The 20,240-nt window shown below is 29.7% G+C and overlaps 1 non-coding gene across 3 annotated transcripts in view; it reads right to left on the bottom strand.

Moving 5' to 3' along the window:
- Positions 1–12,469, bottom strand: part of LOC105034124 (uncharacterized) — a 29,404-nt gene extending 16,935 nt beyond the window's left edge. The window contains exons 1-4 of one of the 3 annotated variants that reach the window (XR_012138375.1): positions 12,340–12,469; positions 10,053–10,211; positions 9,379–9,962; positions 9,194–9,260 (exon numbers count right to left, since the gene is read on the bottom strand). This is a non-coding gene — a transcript (uncharacterized protein). Of the gene's footprint in view, positions 1–9,193; positions 9,963–10,052; positions 10,212–12,339 lie in introns of those variants that run through there. The other 2 variants (XR_012138376.1, XR_012138374.1) reach the window with 2 other exon arrangements.
- Positions 12,470–20,240: the final 7,771 nt, after the last annotated feature.

Below are 20,240 nucleotides of genomic sequence, written 5' to 3'. Positions count from 1 at the left end.
AATAATGAATGAGCATATAAACAAATAAATAAATACATAAATATATGGATAAATAAATAAATGAATAAATACATAAAGTAATAGATAAAAACTTAAATAAATGCATAAATAAATAGATATATAAATAATTAAGTATATATGTATAAGTAAATAAATACATGCATAATGAAGTATATCAATAAATAAATACATACATAAAAATAAGTAAATAACGTAAAGCCCCGCATCTATATATGCTTTGGATGCACTTGCATCAACAAGCCATGCAAGTCCATGGATAATTACGACTTTCCATAAGGCCAGCAATCTCCCTCTAGCAACACTCAGAGATTCGAACCTATAATCTCGCTCTAATACTAGTTTCAGGATTAGAGTCTTACTATTTTTTCATAATTATTGATTAACAAACAAAGTATTTTACCTAAGGTCGATAAATATAATACAACCCACCAATTTAATTTATTTTTAACCTGTCGTAAACAAGTCGATCCATTTAATCTATTTAATATTTGGATCAAATTTAGATTACAAATATCTGATCCATTTAACCCATTTGATATTCAAATCGAGTTGAGTGAGATAACTCATTTAATCCATTGAACCTATTTAATCTGTTTAAGACCTGTTTCACTTATTTAAAATCCGCTTAACATATTTTTAATCCATTTAATCCAATCTATTAAACCTATTTACTCCATTAAAAATTAATTTAATCTAACTTGACCTATTTAATAAATGGGTTAAGTAAGTAAGATCAGATTGCCTATTTAACAAACAGATTAAATTCAGATTCAAATTTTTGATATGTTTAATAATCAGATCAGATTTGAATTGACGAAATTTTAATCTAGCCCCATCGATCTAAACCGATCCAATCCAATTACCATCTCTAATTTTACCTTTATCTTAGTAGCATAGAACCGACGTCTACATGTACTGTGGGTGGGCTAAAGGGCTTCGTTATGGGTGTAATGCATTGGCAAGCTAGGATATCACACATCACTAGCAAGTCCACAAGCGGTTGTTGACCGCCCATAAGGCCAACAATAAATACATAAATAAGAAAATAAAGGAATAAATAAATACATTGATAAGTAACTACATAAATAAATAAATAAATAGATCAATAAATATGTAGGTAAATAAAAATATAAATACATACCTAAATAAATAATAAATAGATAAATAACTACATGAATAAATAAATTCATATATCAATATATACATAAAGCAAATGAATACATAACTAAATAAATATGTAAATAAAGAATTACCCAAATAACTTAGTACACAAGCAAATAGATACATAAATAAGTAAATACATATATAAATAAAACCATAAATAAATACATAAATAAATACATAAATAAATGAATATGTAAGTAAAACAAAACATAAATGCATAGATAAATAAATAAATAAGTCACTAAGTACATAAATAGGTAATACATAAATACATAGATAAATAAACAAATACATAAATATCTAAATAAATAAATAAGTAAATCACAAATATGTACATAAATAAATAGATGCATAGATAAATAAATATAGATATAAATAAATATATAAATAACTAAAATTGAAAAAAAATACATGAACAAAGATATAAATTCATAAATAAATTAATAAACAAATGCACAAACACATCAATAAATAAATAAACAAACAAATACATCAATGCACAAATAAATGTATAAATCAATAAGCAGATACAAAGATAAATAAATAAATAAACAAACACAAACAAATACATATATAAATTTGTAAGTACATAGATAGATTGATAAAAAATACATAAATAAATAAAAAACAAATAAATAAATATTAATTGAATAAATAAATAAATAGATAAACACATAAATAACTAAATAATGAAGAAATAAATACACATAAATAAAAAAATAAATACATAAACATATTAAAGATAAATAAATAAATACACAAACAAATAAATAGATAACTAAATAAATACATAAACTCATAAACAAAAAAATTCATATGTACATAAATAGATAAATAAATTGATAAACAAAGACAAATAAATTAATTAATGGATACACAAATAAATAAATACATACATACATGGATAAATAAACACATAAATAAATGAATAAATGATAAATATATGAATACATAAATAAACAAGTACACATACAACTAAATAAATACATAAATAACTAAATACATCAATAAATAGATAAATAAATACATAGAGAAGTAAATAAATACACATGTATATAAATACATAAATCAATAAATAAGCAAATGACAAACACATGAATTAATAAATTCATTAGTGCATAAGTAAATAAATAAACAAACACATGGGTAAAAAATAAATGCATACAAAAATTTGTAAATAAAAATAATAAATTAATAAATAATAAATCATTGAATATATAAATAAATAAATAAATCAATAAATAAAAAATAACTAAATAAATACACAACTAAATAAATAAATACATAAACATATAAATATGTAAATGAATAAAATTTTAAATTCAAAAATAAATGCATCAATACATAAATAATAAATACATAAATACATCAACATGTAAATAAATAATTAATTAAATCCATAAACAAATATATACATAAATAAAAAGATAGACAGATAAGTAAAAAAAATAAATACATAAAAACATAAATAAACAAATAAGAAATAGATAAATAATAAAAAAATATATGACAAACTGCACACTTTAAACATCACAAACTGCAGTATTTGGATATCATAAACGTAATAATATGAGATGTTTCATTGGCGCCATCATTCACAATTTGTCCACAATCAGTAGTTGGATACTTGCAAATCAAGGGTGGGTGTAAGTGATGAATGACAACTCAAGCAAAAAAGTAAAGCAAACTGCCACATCGATCAAGCTGCAATTCTTTCACCGAAATACAATTTTTAGCATGATTTCGAGGCACCTTCAACCGACCACAACTTTCAATGCGGTTTATTATCTACCCAGCTTCCCAAATCGGTGAACAGCAAATAAGTGATATATCAGGCACATAGCAGAATGAGAGGAAGTGTCTCAAGGGTTAAATTCCCAAATAAAAAACTGTTCAGCAAAATATGCAATTTGTCTGAACATATGGCATATCCTAGTCAAAGTATGAAATAACAAAATTAAAATGGGGGTAAAAACGAAAGACAAGACAAAGTGTGCCAGGAGAAAATGTCAACTAGTACATCCATGATTTCTGATAAGAAGATCTATCTTGTGGCCTAATTGAATGTGATCACTGGTTCCATTGGCTGTCTTCTCAAAAGACTCATCAGGTTGTATTTTCTGTGAACGGTTAAGGTCCTTCTACAAGCTTTGAAGAATCTCCTAATTTCTCACTGGGCCCTTTGCAAGCCTCTGACTCATTATTGGAATCAAAAATCAACAGGCTATCAGCATCATCAGAAACTAAATTCTTCCATTCATGCCCTACCACTTCATCTCTATTTTTCTCTGATGGATGATTTTCTAGAAACTCAAGTTTTCAGAAACAAATAAACCTTTTCTTTTGTCCAAACCATTTTGAACAAAGCGAACCAGTTCTAGTGGTGCATGGCCAATATCCAATTTAACATCCATTTTGATACCGAAGCAAGGTGCATGACCCTGGTTGGGAGTACCAAGGTCATACTGCTCAGGCTGAGCCAAATTACTAGGTAGAGTTTAACATTCATCAGGAGGGCCAACAGTAGCTTCATTAAGTGAGCATATTATACTATAATTTTTTATGCAATACCAGTGCATTTGGATAGTCTAACAGTATTTAGGACCCCTGTACCTAGGTTGCTTTATTCCACATTATCAAAAGAATTCCTATGAAAGAGAGAAGCACAATAAGAGCTAAGCATTTAAAATAGGCAATAGCAGATTATGAAAATGCACAATCAAGATATGACTATATACCTTATCATACATAAACAAATACATAGATAAATACAAAAGCGCATAGATAAATAAACACATAGATAAATAAATAGATAACTAAATAAATAGATAAGCAAATAAATGAATAAATAAATACATGCATACATGCATAGATAAATGAACACATAAATAAATAAATAGGCGACTAAATAAATAGATGAGCAAATAAATAGATAAATAAATATATAAATTCATAAATACATAAGTAAATAAATTGATAAATAAATATATAGATAAACAAATAAATAGATAAATAAATTAATGGACAAATAAACACATAGAAAATATACATAGTTAAATAAACATGTAGACAAGTAAATACATAGATAAATAAATAGATAGATAAATAAATGGATGCATAAATGAAAAAAATACATGCATAAATAAATAGATTCATATTTAAATAAATGCACAAATAGATAAAAATAAATAAATAAACCCATGAATAAATAAATAAATCAATACATCAATAAATAAACACATACATAAATACATAAATACATAAAGAAAAATAAATAAATAAATGATAAATACATAAATATATAAACAAACAAGTACATACATAAGTAAATAAATGCAAACATAACTAAAGACATCAATATATAGATAAATAAATACATACATACATAAATAAAAAACCAATAAATATATAGACAATTAACTAAAATAATAAATAAATAAATAAATAAGTACATAAACATATAAATAAATACATAAATAAATAAATGCATAAGCAAATAAATACGTAGATAAATAAATACATAAATAAATAAATGCATCAGTAAATAAATACATAGGTAAATAAATACATACCTATATAAATAATAAATAGTTCAATAAATAAACAAATACATGAATAAATAAATAAATACATAAATAATTAAATAAGTACACAAATGCATGAATAAATGCATAAATGAATAAAAAAAAGTTCAATAAACACATAAAGCAATAAAAACATAGAAAAATAAACACATAAATAAATAAATAAGTAAATAAGTACATAGATAAAAAAATACATAAATAAATAATACATAAAAAATAATTCGATAAACACATAAATAAAAAAATAAATAGATAAATAAATATAAAAATAAATAAATACCTAAGTAAATAAACACATAAATATATAAATGAACACATACCTAAATAAATAATAAATAGGTCAATAAATAGATAAAGACATTTATTAAATACATTAGTAAATAGATACAAAATACATAAATGAATATATACCCAAATAAATAAAGACACAAATAAATGAATACATAAATAAATAATTACCTAAATAAATTAAATAAATATATAAATTCATAAATACATAAGTAAATAAATAAATTGATAAATAAATTAATGGATAAATAAACACATAGAAAAAGCACATAGTTAAATAAACACATAGACAAGTAAATACATAGATAAATAAATAGTTAAATGCCAAATAAATAACAGATACATAAATGAAAAAACACATGCATAAATAAATAAATTCATATTTAAATAAATGCATGAATAGATAAAACAAATAAATAAATAAGTACATCAATAAACAAAAAACATACATAAATAAATTCATAAATACATAGATAAATAAATACATAAATACATAAAGAAAAAAATAAATGAATAAATGATAAATAAATAAATACATAAAAAAACAAGTACATATATAAGTAAATACAAACATAACTATATAAATGCGTAAGCAAATAAATACATAAGTAAATAAATACATACCTAAATAAATAATAAATAGTTCAACAAACAGACAAATACATGAATAAATAAATAAATTATAGAAAAAAAGACACATAAATAAATAAATAAGCAAATAAGTACATAGATAAATAAATACATAAATAAAAAAAATAAAAAAATAATTCAATCAAACACATAAATTAATAAATAAATAAATACATAAGTAAATAAACACATAAATATATAAATGAACACATACCTAAATAAATAATAAATAGTATACATAATACATAAATGGATACATACCCAAATAAACAAAGGCATAAATAAATGAACACATAAATAAATAAATATGTAAGTAAATAATTACCTAAGTAAACCAAATAAATAAATAAATTCATAAATATATAAGTAAATAAATAAACTGATTAATAAATACATAGATAAATAAACACATAGATAAACAAATAGATAGATAAAAAAAATACATAAATAGGTAAGTAAATTAATGGACAAATAAACACATAGTTGAATAAACACATAGACAAGTAAATACATAGATAAATAAATAGTTAGATGAATAAATAAATAGACAAATAAATAAATGGATACATAAATGAAAAAAAAATACATGCATAAATAAATAGATTCATATTTAAATAAATGCACAAATTGATAAAAACAAATAAATAAACCAATGAATAAATGATAAATAAATACATAAAGAAAAATAAATAAATGAATAAATGATAAATAAATAAATACATAAACAAACAAGTACATATATAATCAAATAAATACAAACATAACTAAATACATCAATATATAGATAAACAAATACATACATATATAAATAAAAAACTAATAAATATATAAACAATTAACTAAACTATAAGTGAATAAATAAATAAATAATTACATAAGTAATTACATAAATAATTAAATAAATACATAAACATATAAATAAATACATAAATAAATAATATATCAAAGCATAGATAAATAAATAAATATTACAACAAATACATAAAAAAATAAATATGTAGATAAATAAATACATAAATAAATAAAAGCATAAGCAAATAAATACATAAGTAAATAAATACATACATAATAAATAACAAATAGTTCAATAAATAGATAAATACATGAATAAATAAATAAATACATAAATAATGAAATAATACATAAATGCATGAATGAATAAAAAATAGTTCAATAAACACATAAATAAATAAACACATGGAAAAATAAACACACAAATAAATAAATAAGTAAATAACTAATAGATAAATAAATAAATACATAAAAATAATTTGATAAACACATAAATAAATAAATAAATACATAAGTAATTAAACACATAAATATATAAATGAACATATACCTAAATAAATAATAAGTAGTCAATAAATAGACAAATACATTTATTAAATTCATAAATACATAAATGAATACATACCCAAATAAATAAGACATGAATAAATGAATACATAAATAAATAAATATGAAAATAAATAATTATCTAAATAAATTATAACATAAGTAAATAAATAAACCAATAAATAAATACATAAATAAGTAAATAAATACATAGATAAATAAATGAATAAACTGATAAATAAATAAATAAACAAACAAATACATCAATATATAAATAAATAAGCAGATGCATAAACAAATAAATAAATAAATAACATAAGGATAAATAAATAAATAAATACATACTAAATTTTTAAATACATAGATAAATCAATAAATAAATACATAAATAGATAAAAAATAATTCAAAAGTAAATAAATAAATAAATACAAATAAAAATTAAATCAATAAATAATTGGATACATGAAAAATACATAGATAAACAAATAAACAACTTACTAAAAATATAAGCAAATAAACAGATAAATAAATAAATAATTACATAAATAAATAAGTACATAAACATATAAATAAGTACATATACAAATAAATATATAAATCAATAAGTAAGTACATAAATGAATAAGTAAATGCATAAATTAATAAAAAATAGATCAATAAATGCATAAATAAATAAATACATAGAAAAAATAAACACATAAATACATAAATATATAGGTAAATAAATACATAAAAATAGTTTGATAAACACATAAATAAATAAGTTCATAAGTAAATAAACACATAAATATATAAATGAATACATACCTAAATAAATAATAAATAGGTCAATAAATAGATAAATACATTTATTCAATACATATGTAAATAAATACATAAATGAATACATACCCAAATAAATAAAGACACAAATAAATATGTAAATAAATAATTACCTAAATAAATTAATACATAAGTAAATAAACAAATAAATACATAAATACATAAATAAGTTAGTAGATACATAGATAAATAAATGAATAAGTAGACAGATAAATAAATAAATAAACAAATACATCAATACATAAATAAATATATAAATAAATAAGCAGATCCATAAACAAATAAATAAATAAACAAACACATGGATAAATAAATACATGTATACATAAATTTGTAAATACATAGATAAATCAATAAATAAATACATGAATAGATAAAAATAATAAAAAAATAAATAAGTAAACAAATACATAAATAAAAATTAAATCAATAGATAACTAAATAATGAATAAATAAATAGATAAACAAATAAATGACTAAATAAATAAATAAATAAATACACAAATAAATAAATAAATACATAAGCATGCAAATACGTAAATAAATAAATTTATAAATAAATAAATACATCAATATAGAAATAAATAAATATATAAATAAAAAGATAGATAGAAAATAAGTAAATAAATACATGAACCCATAAATAAGTAATTACATAAATAAGTACATATATGATTAAATTAATAAAACAAATAAATTAATACACAAACAAATAAATACATAAATAAATAAACACCCAAATAAATGAATGAATGAATGAATACATAAATAGATAAATAAATGCATAAAAAATAAGTAAATAGATACATAAATAAATAGATAGATAGATAAATGCATAGATACATAAATACATACATGCATATGAAAATAAATAAATACATAAAAAATATATAACAAACTGTAGTATCTGGATATCACAAACATAATAACATGAGATGTCTCATTGGCACCATCATTCACAATTTGTCAACAGTGAGCAGTTGGATATTTGTTAGTAAATGGTGGGTGCAAGTGATGAATGACATCTCAATCAAAACAGTAAAGCAAACTGCCACAATCAAGCTGCAATTCCTTCACTAAAGTACTATGTTCCATATGATTTCAAGGCACCTTCAACCCACCACAACTCTAGAGAGGAACAAAAAGGTATACAGCTTAATCATCATCCCAGGCTGCTACTCTTAAGCAAGGATCCAAGGAACAACCTACAATTCTATGCTTTGTAATAACAGAACTTCCAATGCAGTTTATTATCTACCCAGCTTCCCAAATGAGTGATCAGCAAATCAGTCGACTAAAAATACTGAATATATCAGGCTCATAGCAGAGTCAGAAGAAGTGCCTCAAGAGTTAAATTCCCAAACAAAAATTGCTCACCAAAATATGCAATCTGTTTGAATATATGACATATCCTAGTCAAAGGATAAAATAACAAAATTAAAATGGATGTAAAAACTAAAGACAAGGCACAAAGTGTGTGGGAAGAAAATGTGAAATACTGTATCCATTATTTCTGATAAGAAGATCTACCTTGTGGTCTTATGGAATGTGATCGCTGGTTCCAGTGGCTGTCTTCTTGATCTGATCATTCAGCAGAACCTGAGTCTGACAAGTGTCTAAGAGAATTTGCGGGGTATGATCTACGTCATCCTCCTTTCAATTTTCTTTGCTACATTTGACTAAAGGATCCTATGAAGCAATTTGGACACAAGGGCCAAAAGATTCATCAGGTTGTGTTTTTTGTGAACGGTCAAGTTTCTCTGCAAGCTTTGAAGAATCTCCTAATTTCTCACTAGGCCCTTTGCAAAGCGAAGCAGTTCTAGTGGTGCATAACCCATATCCAATTTAACATACATGTTGATACTAAAGCAAGGTGCAATATTATGGTTCGAACTACCAGGGTCATGCTGCTCAGGCTGAGGCAAACTACTAGGTAGTGTTTAACATTCATTAGGAGGATCAACAGTAGCTTCATTAAGTGAGCATATTATACTGCAATTTTCTTGTGCAATAACAGTGCATTTGGATAGTCTAACAGCATTTAGGTACTTAGGTTGCTGTCATCCACATTATCAGAAGAACTCTCATATTTTGAGAAGTCTGGAAAAGAATTCCTATGAAAAGAGAGAAAAGCACAATAAGAGCGAAGCATTTAAAATAGGCAATAGCATGTTATAAAATGCACAACCAAGATGATTATAAACCTTATCAAAAATCTCGATTCCCTTTGTATATTGGCATGCGGTGAAGTAAAGATGGAAGAAATAGAAGGCAGATATGATTGCACACTGTGTACTGATACTATGGATTTGACAGGCTGGATAGGAGGAATTATTGATGAAGTTGAAGAAGAGAGGAGAATCCTGCAACAATAAACAAAATCATTAGGCAAACAACCCCAAAAACCTGATGAATTTCCATGAGCAATTCAACATACTATATAAGCCATGCTTCTGGTATTGAGAAACCAATCAGCTTCATACACATATACTTAATACCAGGAGAAAGAAGGTCATGAACTGGAAGGAACAAACGTTATCCTCAACCGGCTGATAAGGATATGTAATCCTCAACCAGATTTCAGTTCAAATAAGGAGAAAAAAATAAATATAAACTAGCCATCCTGTATCTTAGATCAAGGGCCAGTGAATATTAATTGAGATATCACAGGATGGCAAAACAGCAGCATTAACTAAAAGAAAGTTTCCACTAATATTATAGGAAACGCATGAATAAGAATCATGGAACATAAGATGTGAATTGAATCAAGAAAAGTAACCTACATCGGCATCATTGTTGCACAAACCAAATGCTATCAGTAAGAGCAGGAACACGGCCAAAATAATTTTTCCTATGGAAAGATTCACCAAATATTAACCTAATCAAACTATGTTGTTAAAGGTAGACAGAAGGACAAGCAATTTGATGCACACAAAGACCAGCCAAGGCATGCTCTGGGCTGCATCAGTGGAGGAAGAACAAAAAGGCACCAAGGCCTGCAAAAACTCAACAAAATACTGCATCATTTGGAATTTCTCCACATTTAACAATAAAAGGAATACTCAGATCCACAAGTTAAGTACTAGGATCCTGGAAGTCGGAATAAGGGAAGTAGGAGTGTACATTAAATTCAAATCCTTGCAGATCCATTGAACCTAGTCATCTTAACTAAAATGCCAATTCATAGAATACAAACAAGCGGAAAGGAACAGGAAATTAAACCCTAGAATGCGAGCAGAGACCAAAAACAAAAACCCACTAAAATTCACTTTTCCCAACACATACATAACATCCTCCTCAAGGGGATCTTATTAGCAATAACTTTAAACTAAACAAATCAAAACCCTACAGGCAACAACCCACAACTTCCAGTTACAAAGTCTAGCATCAAAATGAAGCCCGAGATCAAATCTTTCACCACAAACAACAACAAAAATGTAGAACGCCCCAAAAAATAAGGTAGAAAAATAAAGAACACGCAAGCCATCCAAGCCATCCTGAGAAAAAACCAATTGATCACCCACAACGGCAAAAATTTCACCGATCTAACAAAGTGAAATCCCGATCATGCATCAAAACCCCAACATAACGCCAAATCTCCCTGCCCCCTCCAAATCCAAAGATAAAAACCAGAAAATCCAAATTAAAATGAAATAAAATCGTCAAGAAAGGCGAGACTTCACGAGAAGGGCAGCGAATCGAGATCATCTCGAGAGAGCAGAACAACAAAGAATACGCTAGCCATCCTCGGAGAACCAATTGATCACCCACAACAGCACAAATTTCACCGATCCAACGAAGTGAAACCCCGATCTTGCATCCAAAACCCAACATAACGCCAGACCTCCTCGTCCCCTCCAAATTCAAAGAAACAAACGAGAAAACCCAAATTAAAGCGAAATAAAATCATCAAGAAAGTCGAGACTTCATGAGAAGGACAGCGAATCAAGATCACCTCGAGAAGGACAGAAAAACAAAGAACACGCGAGCCATCCAAGCCATCCTAAGAGAAAATCAATTGATCACCCACAACGGCATAAATTTCACCGATCAAACGAAGTGCAATCCCAATCTTGCATCAAAACCCCAACATAACACCAGACCTCTCCGTTCCCTTCAGATCCAAAGAAACAAATGAGAAAACCCAAAAAAGTTGATAAAATCGTTAAGAAAGGCGAGACTTCAAGAGAAGGACAGCGAATCGAGATCACCTCAAAAAGGACGGAAAAAGAAAAAATGTGCGAGCCATGCAAGCCATCCTGAGAGAAAACCAATTGATCACCCAAAAGCAGCACAAATTCCATCGATCCAACGAAGTGAAACCCGAATCTTTGCTCAAAAAAAAAAAATTCTTGCATCAAGACCCCAACATAAAGCCAGACCTCTCCGTCTCCTCCAAATCCAAAGAAACAAACGAGAAAACCCAAAACAAGAGAATAAAATCATCAAGAAAGGTGAGAATTCACAAGATAGGCAGCGAATCGAGATCACCTGAAACGTAGAGAGCGGCGTGTCCATCTCCTCGGAATGCCGCGGAGCTCTCCCACATCCTCTCACCTCCCCCGACCCCCACCCTCCCCTCCGCACAACTCTCTCTTTTTTTTCTCGCATTCTCTCCTATCGTGTCCTTTTCTGCGCCACCTCTCCAGATTTGAAGAAGTGCGAAGGGCGGGAGGTCGCCCCTTTTTTTCTTCTCCTTCGGCTTCACCCGTCCGTACAACGGTCATTTGTTTTAATCTTACCCCAAAAATTTATGAATCGTCAACGCTCGCCACGTCACGGCGAGTCTGAAACAAGCAAAAGGCGACGACTCGACGGGCCAGAAAGCCAAATACTGTCATTGTCTTCAAGAGCTGGTGGATGAACGGATATCACACAGATTAACATTTGAATAGTGACCGTTGTAGTTTCATTTGGTCGATACTTTAATATTTATATTTATCACATTTTCGATCCAAAATTTGAATCGAGAATCATGACAACCATCGTATATTTATAAAAAAAAATTTTCATAAACATACAAGGCATCTCATCATGATATCTTACGTATAAAGTTAAATAATTTTTTAATTTTTAATAATCAAATCTTAATTCAAATAACAAATCAAAACTCAGTATCCAAAAGAAAAATAATTGTCTGACAAAATCAACATTTAAAATAAAAATCTTGAATCAATTCTAAAAAAAAAAATTTAAATCAAATAAGCTAACTCCATCTCTAATCGCTCTCCCAATCGGAATCCCGCATCATGCTAATTTTCTGGATCTGTAAGAAAAATATAAAATTCATCATGAGCTAAATAGCCCAGTAAGCAGTGTATACCTTTAACTGAATGAATCAGGCAATAATACTATACATATCGATTTACTGATAATAACAAAATCAATATATAATTTCATGAAATCATAATCATACTATCAATCATATATAAAATTCAATTCATCATAATTTCAAATTATGCTTATCATCTTAAATTCATCAATTTTTTAAGTTCTTCTTACCAACCATGACTATGACCACATTTTTTCTGTGGCAGGGTCATAATACCGCGTATCTGCTTGCCGTAGGCTGCGAATCATCTGACAGCCAAGTCCTTTGGAACCGCTGGTCTCGCTGGCGGTTTGTCACTGGTCTCTCTGACGACATGTCGCTGGTCTCGCTGGCGACATAAACCCTCAGGACAATCAATTGCCAACGTATATGCCCCCATTGGCGGGGTCCTTTACATAGTCAGGTTGTCAAATTCATATCATCTTCCAATTCATATATTATTTTCAAAAATAATATAGATAAATGATATTCGAGTCAAATCAATCATATCATTCTTTATGATCATACATCATAATAATTTTTCAACAAATAACCTCAATAATAAATAATTTCTACAATTAACTTCAATCATAAATAATTTCAACAATTATTTTCAATAAATATTTTCAATCACAAGCATGCCATGAATATTTAATTCAAAATTTATAATTTATCAGATAAATTCAATAAAAGTAACACTACTTACCTCAAAAGAAAATCCAAACTAGAAATTTTAGAAATCTTGAAAATTCTTCTCCGGACCTGATACGTCAAATATCATATTTTTGATCAAAATTTTATCGAATTAAAAAAAATTAAAATTTATTAAAATCCAATGTCTCCACATGGACTAACTAGACGACAGCATCCAGGATTTTCAGATTGATCCCTGAAAACTCTTCTTATATTTCTTTTAATTATTATTATTATTATATTATAATAATAATTTTTTTTTTAATTTTATAAATCCTAAAAATCTAAGAGAGAGAGAGAGCAGAGAGAGAAAGTTTCTCTCTCCCTTTTCTTTTTCTCTCTCTTTTTTTTTCTTCTTCTTCTTTTTCTTCTTTTTCTTTTCTCTTTTTCTTCTTTTTCTCGGGCTTCTTCCTGGCCGAAACAGGGGACCGACGGGTCCCCTCCTTTGCCCGACCGTTCAGGCCACGACCGTCACGGTGGAGGCCGACAGCAGAGGGGGGCCACTCTTTCGAGTTCGAAGAGGCAAGACCGGCGGTCAGTTGTGATCGCCGGCACCGAAAAACCCAAGGGAAGAAGAGTCCAAAACAGGGGTCTCTTCTCCGACCAAAAATCGACGACACTCGTCGCCGGCAGTCGCGCACAGAGGCACGAGAAGAAGGAAAAAGAAGAGAGGAAAAGAAGGAAAACTTACTTCGGCCTCCGGTGACCCCACCGGCGAGCAATCACGGCGAGGATGAAACAAATCTCCATGGCTCCAATTCGAAAAAATCAGGGAGGAAGAGAGGGGAAGAGGACCGATGATCGACTTCTAAGGAAGGGGAGGGTCTTTTTATAGAGAGCCCTAGGACTCTTGGGGGTCCTAGGACTCTCGATTGCCGGGGTTTAATCAGAGAAGAAGACTCTTGGGGGTTTTTTTTTTGGGCTTGGGTCTTACTAGTTGGGCTTGGACTTTGGGCTATAACATTCTTCACCCCTAAAAGAAATTTCGTCCTCGAAATTTTTCATACCTGTAGTCTCGAAGAGCTGGAGATATTTTTGCTTCATTTCTTTCTCTAATTCCCAAGTAGCTTCTCTTTCCGAATGTCGACTCCACTGCATCTTGACATAAGGAATGTTGCGACGTCTCAGCACTTGTTCTTTACGGTCCACGATCCGTACAGGATGTTCTTCATATGATAGATCTTTTCTAGCTTGCAATGGTTAAAGTTCCACGATGTGACTTGGATCTGATAAATATTTCTTTAACATAGAAACATAAAAAATATTATGTACTCCTGTAAGTGAAGGTGGTAAGCTAAGTCTATAAGCCACCTCACCAATTCTTTTCAAAATCTCAAACAGACCTACATATCTAGGATTCAATTTGCCACGGATGCCAAATCTTGAGATTTCTTTTGAAGGAGATACTTTGAGAAATACATGGTCACTAATTTGAAATTCTAATTTCCATCTCCTGTTATCTGCATAACTTTTCTGTCTGCTTTGTGCTGTCCGAAGTCGTTCTTTAATTAATTGAATCTTCTCGACTGCTTGTTGAATAAGTTTGGGACCCAATATTCTCCGCTCACCAACATCATTCTAGTGAATCGGTGATCGACATTTTCTACCATATAATACTTCATAAGGTGCCATACCAATGCTGGCCTGATAACTGTTATTGTAAGCGAACTCAATCAAAGGTAGATGCTCATCCCATGAACTTTTCATATCCAAAATACAGGTTCTCAACATATCTTCTAAGATCTGAATAGTTCTCTCTGACTGACCATCAGTCTGTGGATGAAAAGCTGTACTGAAGTTCAATTTTGTTCCTAATGTCTTGTGTAAGCTCTTCCAAAACTGAGATACAAATCTGATGTCTCGATCCGATACGATGGTCACTGGAATTTCATATAGCCTTACAATTTCTTTCATATATAATTTTGCTAGTCTTTCCAAAGTAAATCCAACTCTAATTGGTAGAAAGTATGCAGACTTTGTCAATCGGTCCACAATCACCCAGGCTGCATCATTTTTACTTGGAGTCTTCGGTAGTCCAGTTATAAAATCCATAGTGATATGTTCCCACTTCCATACTGGAATATCAAGAGGTTGAAGTAGTTCTGCAGGTCTCTGATGTTCAGCTTTTACTTGTTGACACACCAAACATTGAGCCACAAATTGAGCGATCTCTCTCTTCATATTATTCCACCAGTACATTTTCTTTAAGTCTCTATACATCTTAGTACCTCCCGGATGAACTGTATAACCGATCTGATGTGCTTCCTGAAGTATTTCATGCTTGAGTATTGAATCATTGGGTACGCAAATTCTGTTTTCGAATCTCAACGAACCATCATCATGTATCTTGAATTCAGATTGAACACCAGCTTCCACTGAATTTCTTATTTTCATTAGTTGTGGATCATCATTCTGGGCAACTGTAATTCTTTCAATGAGTGTTGGTTGAACCCTCATGTTGGCTAATCGTACTGTTGAGTCATATATTCGGATGTCTAATTCTAGTTTTCTTATATCCTCCAATAATTGGCTTTGCTGTGTGATTAAAATCGTCAAATTTTTCACGAATTTTCTACTAAGGGCATCAGCAACGACATTAGCTTTTTCGGGATGATAATGGATTGTTAAATCATAATCTTTCAACAGTTCTAACCACCTTCTCTGTCTCATGTTTAATTTCTTCTGCGTAAAAATATACTTCAAACTCTTATGATCAGTAAACACTTCATACTACGCACCGTATAAGTGATGTCTCCAAATTTTTAGGGCAAAAATCACTGCAGCTAATTCCAAATCATGTGTCGGATAATTCTGTTCATATGGTTTTAATTATCTTGAGGCGTAGGCCACTACCTTACTATGTTGCATCAACACACAGTCGAGTCCCTTTTTAGATGCATCACTATATATTGTAAATCCTTCATCTCCTGTTGGCATAGTAAGGATAGGGGCTGAAACTAATCATTGTTTTAACTCTTGAAAACTCTGTTCACAATCTTCGATCCACTCGAATTTAACCCCTTTTTGAGTAAGACGAGTCAAAGGTGCAGCTATACGGGAGAATCCTTCTACAAATCGTCTGTAATAACCTGCCATTTCCAGAAAGCTTCGAATTTCGAAAATATTTGTAGGTCTGTTCTACTGCATCACAGCTTTCACTTTTATTGGATCTACAGAAATTTTATCCTTAGACACGATGTGTCCTAAAAAGACTATTTTGTCCAACCAAAATTCACACTTCTTAAATTTGGCATAAAGCTTTTCTTTCCTCAATATTTGTAGTACACACCGTAAATATTCTTTATGCTCCAATTTGCTCCTTGAATATATCAAGATATCGTCAATAAATACGACAACAAACTTATCAAGATAGGATCTGAATATTTTGTTCATTAAATCCATAAAGGCCGCTGGAGCATTGGTTAACCCAAATGACATCACTAGAAATTCATAATGTCCATAACGAGTTCTAAATGCAGTCTTTGGTATGTCTTCTATTTTGATTTTTAACTGATGATATCCTGAATGAAGATCAATTTTAGAAAAGACTTGTGTACCTTGCAGCTGATCAAATAAATCATCGATTCGAGGTAGAGGATACTTATTTCTGATAGTATTCTTATTCAACTCTCTATAGTCGATACAAAGTCTCATACTACCATATTTCTTCTTCACAAATAAGACTGGAGCTCCCCAAGAAGATACACTAGGCCTTATAAAACTTTTATCCATCAAATTCTGTAATTGATCTTTTAACTTCTTTAACTCCATAGGGGCCATTCTGTAAGGAGCTTTAGAAATCGGACTGGAATTGGGCACCAACTCAATGGTAAATTCAATTTTTCTATCTGGTGGTAGTCCGGTTAAATCATCAATGAATACATCCAAAAATTCATTTACGATAGAAATATCCTGTAACTTCAATTCATCATGTTCTTTATTCTTTATTGATACTAGGTAACCTCTACATCCCTTTCTTAGCATCTGTCTAGCTTGCACAAATGAAATAATACGTGAAGGGATGATTCTTGTATTTTCATCAAAACTGAATGTCAATTCTTCCGGTATATGAAAGTTCACTCTCTTTCCATAACATCCACAGAGGTATGATAAGTAGCAAGCCAATCCATTCCTAGAATGACATCGAAATCATGCATATCTAGGACCACCAAATCTGTCGGTAATTCTCTTTCTCCTATTCTGATACTACATGACTTGCACACACTTTCGGTACTCAAAATACCACCTACTGGTGTCTCAACATATAATTTGATTTTTATAGGTTCACATATTATATCATGTTGTCTAATAAAAGTAGTGGATATAAAGGAGTGTGTAGCACCAGAATCAAACAAAACTGAAGCAGGAATATCGGATACAGGAATGATACCTGTCACCACAGCATTAGAGGTCTGAGCATCCTGTTGTGTGAGTGCATAGATCTTTCCTTGAGTTTTCAGCCTTTGACCTCCATCCTTTTTTTGTGTGGGTATATTCTCATTCCTTTGGGGGCAATCTATAATTTTGTGTCCTTTCTGTCCACAGCTAAAACAAGAACCAGTATTCCATGGGCAGTTAGAAGACTCATGCTCTCTTCGACCATATCTCGAACATCTAGCTGCCTCATTCTCACGATTCTTATCATTTGCTAGCTTCTTTGCTGGACCCTTATTGTTCTGATTTCGTCCTTAAGTTCTACCAAACCTATTTCTCTTCCTCTAATTTCGTTCTCTCTCCGCATGTGCTTCATTAACTTCCCTCTCAATTATTAGAGCTTTATTCACAACTGAGGCATAAGTAGTTAACTCATAGGGTATAACTTATTTTTTAATTTCTATCTTCAGTCCCATTTCAAATTTGTGTACTCTGTCTTACTCAATCTTAACTAATCTTGGAACAAACTTGGCTAACTCCGTGAATTTAGCTTCATATTTTACAACGAATCTGTTTTCCTGTTTCAGATGAATGAACTCCTGCTCTTTCTGTATTCTGACACTTCGAAGAAAGTATTTGTCAAAGAATTCATCTCGAAATCTCTCCCAAGTGAGTGGTATCCTATCGTGTTCATATTTTTGTTCAAGTATACGCCACCAGTTGTATGCCTCGCCTTGTAACAGGTATGCTGTGTAGCGGATCTTCTCTTCATCGTGGCATTCTTGCACGGTGAATGCCTTCTCCATTTTCATAATCCAGTTATCTACTTCTAGTGGCTCGATGGTCCCTTTGAAGGCTGGAGGGGCTAGCTTCTTAAACTTGACGATATTGTTTCTCTGCATCAAATGTTCTCCATGTCCAGGTGTCGGTGGAGGATGCTGATGTGGCTGTGCATATTATTGTTGAAGTAACTGTTGGTGTGTTTGAACTACTCTGATCAGAGTTTGCATTAGTTGAGTTATGTTCGGCTCGTCCTGTACTGTCGGAGTATTTTCGGTAGGATCAAGGATTTCCTCCTGTTGAGATGTGCCGCTATTCAATTGGGGAGTGTTATCACCAAGTGGATTTGATGTCCCTCCTACCGCTCCTTGAGTATTCTTCGTTCGTCGTGGAGGTATTTTGACCTATGACAAATTTGAGATAATAACTTATCCTTAATAAGGTTATAAACTTACTTGAGACAGGTCAGATCATAATCATCATAACTAACCTCTCAAATTTTTTAATATTTACCCATCACTCGCTCATTCTATTCTATATGTCTTTATCTATCTACTTATGCTCTGATACCATATTAATTGTCACGCCCCCGATCCGAGATTTAAATCGAGGGTCATGGCAACCGCCGCATACTCATAGAAAACTTTTTCCATAAGCATGCAAGGCATCTCATCATGATATCTTACACATAAAGTTAAATATTTTTTTAATTTTTAATAATCAAATCTTAGTTCAAATAACAAATCTAAACTCAGTGTCCAAAAAAAAAATAATTGTCTGACAAAGTCAACACTTAAAATAAAAGTCTTGAATCAATTCTAAAAAAAAAATCCTAAATCAAATGAGCTAACTCCATTTCTAATCGCTCTCCCAACCGAAATCCCGCATCATGCTAATTTTTTGGATCTATAAGAAAAACATAAAACTCATCATGAGCTAAATAACCCAGTAAGCAGTGTATACCTTTAACTGAATAAATCAGGCAATAATACTATACATATCGATTTACTGATAATAACAAAATCAATATATAATTTCATGAAATCATAATCATACTATCAATTATATATAAAATTCAATTCATCATAATTTTAAATTATGCTTATCATCTTAAATTCATCAATTTCTTAAGTTCTTCTTACCAACCATGACTATGACCATATTTTCACTGTGGCAGGGTCATAATACCGCGTATCTGCTTGCGGTAGGCTGCGAATCATCTGGCAGCCAAGTC

Source organism: Elaeis guineensis, chromosome 2, assembly GCF_000442705.2.
Source record: "Elaeis guineensis isolate ETL-2024a chromosome 2, EG11, whole genome shotgun sequence".
Taxonomy (NCBI): domain Eukaryota; kingdom Viridiplantae; phylum Streptophyta; class Magnoliopsida; order Arecales; family Arecaceae; genus Elaeis; species Elaeis guineensis.
Note: the sequence above shows the minus strand (reverse complement) of the source record. Positions and strands in the feature narration are given on the sequence as shown.